Source organism: Balaenoptera physalus (genome assembly GCF_965194825.1).
Source record: "Balaenoptera physalus genome assembly, chromosome: 2".
Taxonomy (NCBI): Eukaryota; Metazoa; Chordata; class Mammalia; order Artiodactyla; family Balaenopteridae; genus Balaenoptera; species Balaenoptera physalus.
In genome coordinates, this window is record NC_138883.1 from 72,325,717 (window position 1) to 72,333,422 (window position 7,706).

At 38.1% G+C, this 7,706-nt stretch overlaps 1 long non-coding RNA gene across 1 annotated transcript in view; it reads left to right on the forward strand.

The window, feature by feature from the left end:
* Positions 1–6,943, forward strand: part of LOC309655147 — a 49,231-nt gene extending 42,288 nt beyond the window's left edge. Inside the window, exon 2 of the long non-coding RNA XR_014260636.1 lies at positions 267–6,943. This is a non-coding gene — a long non-coding RNA (uncharacterized lncRNA). The remainder of the gene's footprint in view (positions 1–266) is intronic.
* Positions 6,944–7,706: the final 763 nt, after the last annotated feature.

Genomic DNA, 7,706 nt, shown 5'->3' on the forward strand with positions numbered 1-7,706 from the left:
CCCTTTGGGAGGTAAGATCCAGGTAATCAGGAAAAACTCAGGAGGTCGGGCTATTATGATAATGTTCTGCCAGTGCAGTTTTGGCTCACAATGTTACATCACTTGGATCATCAAACTTGTGGAAACTCCCAGCAGGGCTTCCACCTCAACAGTTGGTTGCTTTGTTTGACAAACAGGGCAATGACAGGGTGGGGGATTAAAAGCACCTAGAGGGCTGAAACTTTTCCCCGTTCATCAGAGAGCGCAGTATTGTGGTTCATTGAAAGTGGTTTTTATTTTGTTCTTCTCTTTTACATTTCTCTGTTTGGACTGTCTTTTTTCTTTTCTTTCTTTCTTTTTTTTTTTTTTAAATAACAGAGTTCTCCTGAGATTTTACATAAGATATGAGGTAAAATGTTAGGAAATTATTGTCTTTGCAGAAATGCTAATTTCTCACTCTAAGGAATCACAGAAATGAATTTCACTGATTTCAAGGCTTCCAAAGTTGTATAAATACTATATTCATTAAACTCCTATTCTGGAGGTTATATAGGTACCAGGGCATCTGTCACTGCCACGGAAAAATATTAGAGTGAGCTAACAGCTTGAGGAAGAGTACAGCCTTGTAATTTGGTCTTATGTTGTGCTTATTAATGTGCAAACCACTATGGCAAATCCTGTTTATGTTCCTGTGCCATTTAAATGAACAAAAGAGAGATTGTGACCAAGACAATGACATCATCATTAAACCGAAGGAGGCAAGTTGTGCCTCTCAGATCTTCAATGTAATGGTTGTAAACCTCATTTCAGAGGTTGAATTTCCTTTAGAAGACTTCCTTTAATGGTTAAGTATTTTTAAGGGCAGTAACCCATGAATAAAATATCTGTGAGTGAGGGAACTCTAAACTCTTATAAAGCTAACTCAATTATCTATGCAAATGGAAGCAAGGGTTACATAAATCAACAATTTCCAAAGCGAATCTCCTAGTTTAAATTGAGCCAATAATTTCTACATTTCATCTTCTGTCTTAAACAAAACCTCTTTTTTCTCCCTAACCAGAGCTGCAGTTAAGCAACAAAACAAACCAGCTTGAATTTCATCTCACCTTCTTTTTCCACCCCTAGAGCATCTGATCAATGGAAATGGTCAAAGGATAGAAGCAAAAGGACGGAAACCCCACCAAATAATTAATCCTTGAAGAATCCAGTATCAGGTGAATTCATATTATTATTTTCACCAGACTCCTATCAACAGTTAGCAAATTCCAATCTTAAGGCTATCCAGAATCTTGACGGAAATTAGTGGTCAGATTCACTTGAATAGGGTTTTCTATGTGACTGGATTTGTGCTGAGTACAAACTAGATGAGTCTTTACAAAAGAAGGTATCTCGAAGGTAAGAAAAAGGACTAGGTGATCAAAGAAAGTAATAGAGTCCCATGAAAAACACAGAGGCCCTTTAAAAAATAGCTAAATCCCGTGGAGATTGTTTGTAGTAGTGGTAGGAAAAGATAACATAAAGTTCAATAGGTGGACAGAGGTGATGAAGGAAAAAGATGCCAGACTATTTCTATCAAAGGGAAATCAGAAAGCATGTGAGAAACACCATCACTTCGTGAAAGTGTTAGACATGGGATAATGTATGAGCCCATCTGGAAATACCACATAACAATCCTATTCTATGTTACCCACATACCATATTCCTTTATGCTACTTACAACTTGAGACTACCTTATGTATCAGTGCATGCAGTAATATCCTTAGGGGTTATAAAAAGTGCTATTTCATCAAATAATTTCTATTTTTAAAGGAAGTTTGCCTTTAACTTTTGAACATCTTAAATCTTCTGACCATAAGCAGAGAACAGATTTTAAACATGGTTACATAGCAGTTTTCTCATTGGGGGTACACCTGTACTTTTCTAAGAAAAACAGCTATCCAGATGAAATTGGGATCATAGATGAAGGCAATTCATACTTTTAGAAAAGAAGTGGTGAGTAGAGAAACTAACCCAGCTTGTCAACAGAAAATGTGGAATAGGTGCCTATTCTTAGAAATAGCTTTGGGACTTCCCTGGTGGCACCATGGTTAAGAATCTGCCTGCCAATGCAGGGGACACGGTTCGAGCCCTGGTCCGGGAAGATCGTACATGCCACGGAGCAACTAAGCCCGTGTACCACAACTACTGAGCCTGCGCTCTAGAGCCCGCGAGCCACAACTACTGAGCCCATGTGCCACAACTACTGAAGCCTACATGCCTAGAGCCCATGCTCTGCAACAAGAGAAGACACCACGATAAGAAGCTCGCACACCACAACAAAGAGTAGCCCCCACTTGCCGCAACTAGAGAAAGCCCGCGCACAGCAACAAAGACCCAATGCAGCCAAAAATAAATAAAAATAAATTATTAAAACAAAAACAGCTTTGCCATAACTAGGAGAAAGATACACATATGAACATACACGAGCATTTGTCCTTTTAGTATCTGCTTAGCATTTGCATGCCTTTCCTAACAGAACTCCTGGATCCTTTCTTGGAATTATCTTTTTCCCAATGAATACTGGAAGAACGTCTCTCCCTTACCCAATAGATGGGTATATGAGCCTAGCTAGGCCAAAAGAATGTTCACTCCCTGGAATCTAATCGGAGCAACATGATAAAGAGACAGAAAATGTTTGGAGTTCTCTTCTATCTGAGAGCCAGCCTCCAGATCAAAGTCTCTTGCTATTACAGTTGAGGCTCTTGCTATCACAGTTGGCCTTCCATATCCACAGGTTCCCCATTGGTGGATGTCACGGGCCAACTGTACTGTGCCATTTTATATAAGGGACCTGAGCCTCTGTGGATTTTGGTACCCACGAGGGTCCTGGAACCAATCCCCCATGGTGCTGAGGGACGACTGTATTGTGGTTCCTGCTCTTTTTTCCTAGCACTGCATTGGTTCCTGTCCTTTCAGAGCCCAGGTCTTCAGGCTCTTATACATTCTGTGAGCTCACTACATCTGTCCCATAAATTTCCTTTTGCTAAAGTTAACCAGACTCCATTTTTGTTGCTTTCAGCAAAAGAATTATGACATATGGCATCTTTAAGGCAGCTTAGAAACTGAGAAGACATAAAATGTAGAGTGAAAAAGAAAGGATCAATGTCAATAACACAGAATTTTAAATCAGACCATTAAAAAAAGAAAGCTGTTGGATGTCAGTCCTCAGACTTGCTGCAGGAGTCATGGGAGGTAAAAGTGATGCTGAGAAGACAACATCTCCCTGAAGGGATGCTTCCTTTAACGCATATGCCTGACAAGCACTTCTGTCCTCAGAAAACACTCTCTGAAGGACTTAGACCAATGGTCCTCAATCTTTTTCCACCCCAGCACACCTGGGGGAGGAGAAAGAGGCTCATCAACACTACATCCCCTGGCAGCAGTGATTCTGAGTTCTGGAGGCAGATCAGAAAGGGCGAGGGGGCTGGAAAAGCCCTTTGGGTGATTAGAATTCGTCTCACCCCCACACCTGTCAGCTTTAAAAGACAACTGCTTTTGATGTTAGGAGACAAGTTGGAATAAATTTGAAAAGTAGGATTAATTACTGATAAAGAAGACCTAAAAAATATACCAGCAATAAAATGTAGGGTAATAAATTTTAAAAACAATTTAGTGTTAAGTTTTTTCAGCCTCCTTATTTTGTTTGAAGACAATGTGGCAGAGAACTAGAACTTTCCCAGGGTTATATAGCCAGTCTGGTAAGGCAGGACTTAGGGTTCTTGGTTCTCAAACCATGGCTCATTTGACTAAGACAACCTGCAGACCAATTTTTAAAATCTTTCTCCAAATAATATTGGTTCTTACTGTATAAGAGTGGTTACCCGTCAAAGATTCATCACGGTATATTAATAAAAAATATATAGCAAAAGTTCAAATTTATTTATATATCTATCAGAGGCTCAGATTCATTTTACATTAAAAAAAAAATCACCAGCAAGCTTTTTATGTGATAATTAATGACAAAACATTCAGGAGCCCATCTGGGTGTAAATTGAGGTACTTTAGTATAAAAAAATGAACACCAATCCACATTAAAGAATATCACTTCAAATATACTTCAGATGCCCTTTGAGGTAAGAAAATATTGTGAAAATCTGCATTTGAAATTGACTTCGGTGGATGCTAGACTGACCACTATTTTATTTTCCACAAAAACCATTCTTTCTTTTTTTTTTTCCAAAGTGAAAGTAGTTGTGCCATTTTGGACAGTCTTTGGAATTTTATTCGGAGTAATCTTTTGTTCTTCTATTTTTTTTAAGCATAGAGACGGCTGATAGAGTTATCAAGCAGTTATCATTCTATGCATTCCTATTTGGTTTTTTGTCTTTCTATTTCTTATCCTTCATTGATAATACAAACAGACTTGTCTTTTGACTGAAATTCCTTTTTTTATGGTTCATAATTTCTGAATAACATGGCCTTCTGTGATAAAGACCCATCAAAAGCATCATTATTCTGCATTTATCTGCATTGAACTGCCTGTTTCATCTATTAGTATTTAAAAGGTTCTGCCTTTTTTTTTTCTTTCTGTATCTGGCTGTAGTCCCCAATTCATCTCATCTCTATTATCTGCTGGGATGAGGCTTTGACTTAGATTGTGGGTCAAAAAAAATCACATTATTCAAATTCTCTTTGACAATCAAAAAAAATTCCCATGCAGTCTTATTATTTTGGTGAAGATGGCAAATGAATATCATTTAGCACTTCTGATGTTTCATCTTATCTTTCATACCCATTGCCTCTGGTAATGCGTTGCTATACAAGATGTACTGAAATAAACGATTTGTCCTTCGGTTCTTTCAGTCCTGTGTTCTTTGTCTGCTAATGGGGTTCCACATGCTTTGCTTTTCAGAACTCCTGGAATTGCTACATAGAATGATAACTGTTTAGCTGATCTCACCCTTTCTGAACACTGGCCATTGTAATCTGCAATACAACAAATGAGTAAAAATAGTTGAAAAGGAGGTTGAGATTTTAAAATGAAGTTATGTTCAGTGTGGGGAAAACACAACTTGGATTGGAGATTGACGGAAGCGAACAAGCAAGACTTTTCCAGGTTCCCTGAGACCTCCACAAACTCCTATTCATTGGGGTTTAATATCTGGAATATGCCAGAGTGCTTTCAAAATCCTGTGCCCAAGCATGAAGAGGAATATTACATATTTTTATTCCTTCTCATTCCATTAATAGTGGTGCACGTATACTGAGCTCTTCTGGCTCGCTTGATTCTGCCTTCCCTGACCTCCCAACTTTGACTCATCAGTGCTAATTTCACCTTGTTACTCACATATTATTTACACAATGCCCAGGGAAAGATAGAACTCAGAGTTTGAAAAGTATTTTAAATATTACTTCAATTTAGAAGAGTACAGAACCAAAAGGAATCTTGAGACACATTTAGTTAATTTCTCTACTTCTGCAGAGCAATGCCTAGACCATGCCTGAAAGGCAGATATCAATCTTCCTTGTAAAAATCATAAAGGGAAGGTAAATGACACAACATACTTTGGTGACCTGTTCAAGGATATCTCAATCCTATTAGAAAAAAATCCTGTCAGACCTAACACCTTCATGTCAAACATTCTAACTTTATAAAAACAGACCTTATTTATCATGCTGTAATGGAAACAGCCCTGTAATCAGAATCTGAAGATTTAATTCGTTGCCTCTTCCTAGCTGTGGGCCTATTTCAAGCCATTGAACTGGAATGAGTCTGGATTTCGTCTTCTGAGAGAATTATATCAGCATAATTTGTTAAAGAATTGTGTTCACTTGTTTAAATTACTGTCATCACTGTCATCATCAAGGACAATAACACGTCCAACACCTACTAAGTAAAGGGCCTTTTGTTAGGTAATATGAAACACAGGTGTATGTGGTTTCTGCCAAGAAGAAGCTGAGCACTTAGTAGAGAGAAAAGACATATCCACAAAACATGCCCTAAATCAATAAGGTAACAGATGCCACATGTTAAGTCATGAGTGCAAAAAGCAAGTTCTACTGAAATTCAGAGGAGAAAAAATATGTTCGCTAGAGCAGCCAGAAAGTCAGCATATTCCTAAAGACTGTCACATGAGGCTTCTGAAAAGAAGTTAAGGCCAAATTGAGGCTCATTCCTGAAACATGGTATTCTGACTGAACAGAACTTAATTGGAAGTAAAAAGAACTCTTCTGTTGCCTTTCATTGAAAGAAATGACATCACCCATTTATTCATTCAACAAATAATGACAATTCCTCTGCAGTGTGCCAGATTAAAGAATATAAATAAAATGAAATGTACTTGTATTCTGAAAGAATCTTGTAGTTATGTGGAAGGAAACTGACTGAAACTGAAATAAATCAAATGATTTTCTCTCTGGACCCAGATGAGAAATATCATAGCCAGGATTCCAAATAAGTTGTGACTGCTTTCACATACAATTCTCTTTCTATCCTGTACCTCACATTCATTCCCAAATTCCACTTTGTTTCTCTTTCACACACATACACACACGCACACACACACACACACACACACACACACTACATGCACACACAGGCATAAATGTAACATAGTAATATCCAATAATTAGCTATGTGTTTTTTAAAAACCCTTTTCCCCAATGTTTTCTCACCATTCAAGCAGAAGGAAGAGCTTACCGTATACAGTGAACTGAAAGAAGAGCTAATGTAAAAGAACAAAGGTTCAATTTATTGGATTTAAATTTTTTAGATAGATTTTGAAAATCTCTAGCAGAATAATGATCTTGAAAGTCATGGCTTTTATTATCAAGAGCCAGGCACTTAAGAAAGAAAATATTTCTTTTTTCATTTTCTTATTTCAAACACTTAGTTTTACATATTAAGAAACAATATTCAGAGCATGAGTTTATAACTAAAACCAGTGTTTCTCAAAGCATGGTCTGCAAACCATGTATATCAGAAGCACCTAGGATATGTCATAAAAATGCAGGTTGTGGAGCCCTGCACTGAGTCTTCAAGGACGAGGACAGAGATATGAATTTTAACAAGTAGCCTAATTTTCCTTGTCCATAATAAGTTTTGAGTAGCTCTACTTATATTACAGAGAAGAAACAATAAAATAGTCATTCTTTTTCCTGCTCAAACAGAGATAAGAGTTTCCCCAGCAGAAAAGAGACAATTGGAGGCACATGACTGGTGTAGAGATGATTTTGGCTCCCTGAGCAGGGTGTAGAACTTCACCTGTCTTAACCCGGGGGAGGTGGTGGGATAACAGAAATACCACTGGAAACCTGGGTACCTTTGGGAAAGCTCCAGGGCAGAAGAGCAGAGAGGACCAAACTATGATCTGATTTCCAGGCTGTCTCACCTCCAGGATACTGCAAACCTCATTAGAAAACAGCAGTTTCACCGTCACTCCAGAGTAATAGAAGACCAATAGCCAGGGAAGGCATAGTTAGGGATGTGCCTTAGTGAAGCCTCACAATCCTGTGTACACCAGGAGGGTGTAGTAGTTCCTGAGAGGGTGAGCAGTCAGTATGAAGAACATGCAGTTAGAGTAACCAAATGGTATGGGTTGAATTGTGTTCCCCCTCCCAAAAAAGATATATTTGGAGTCTTAAACCCTAGTTAAGACTTTACGTGTAGATAGACCTGACTTATAGATAGGTCTTTACAAAGGCAATGAAGTTAAAATGAAGTTATTAGCATGCGCACTAATCCGATA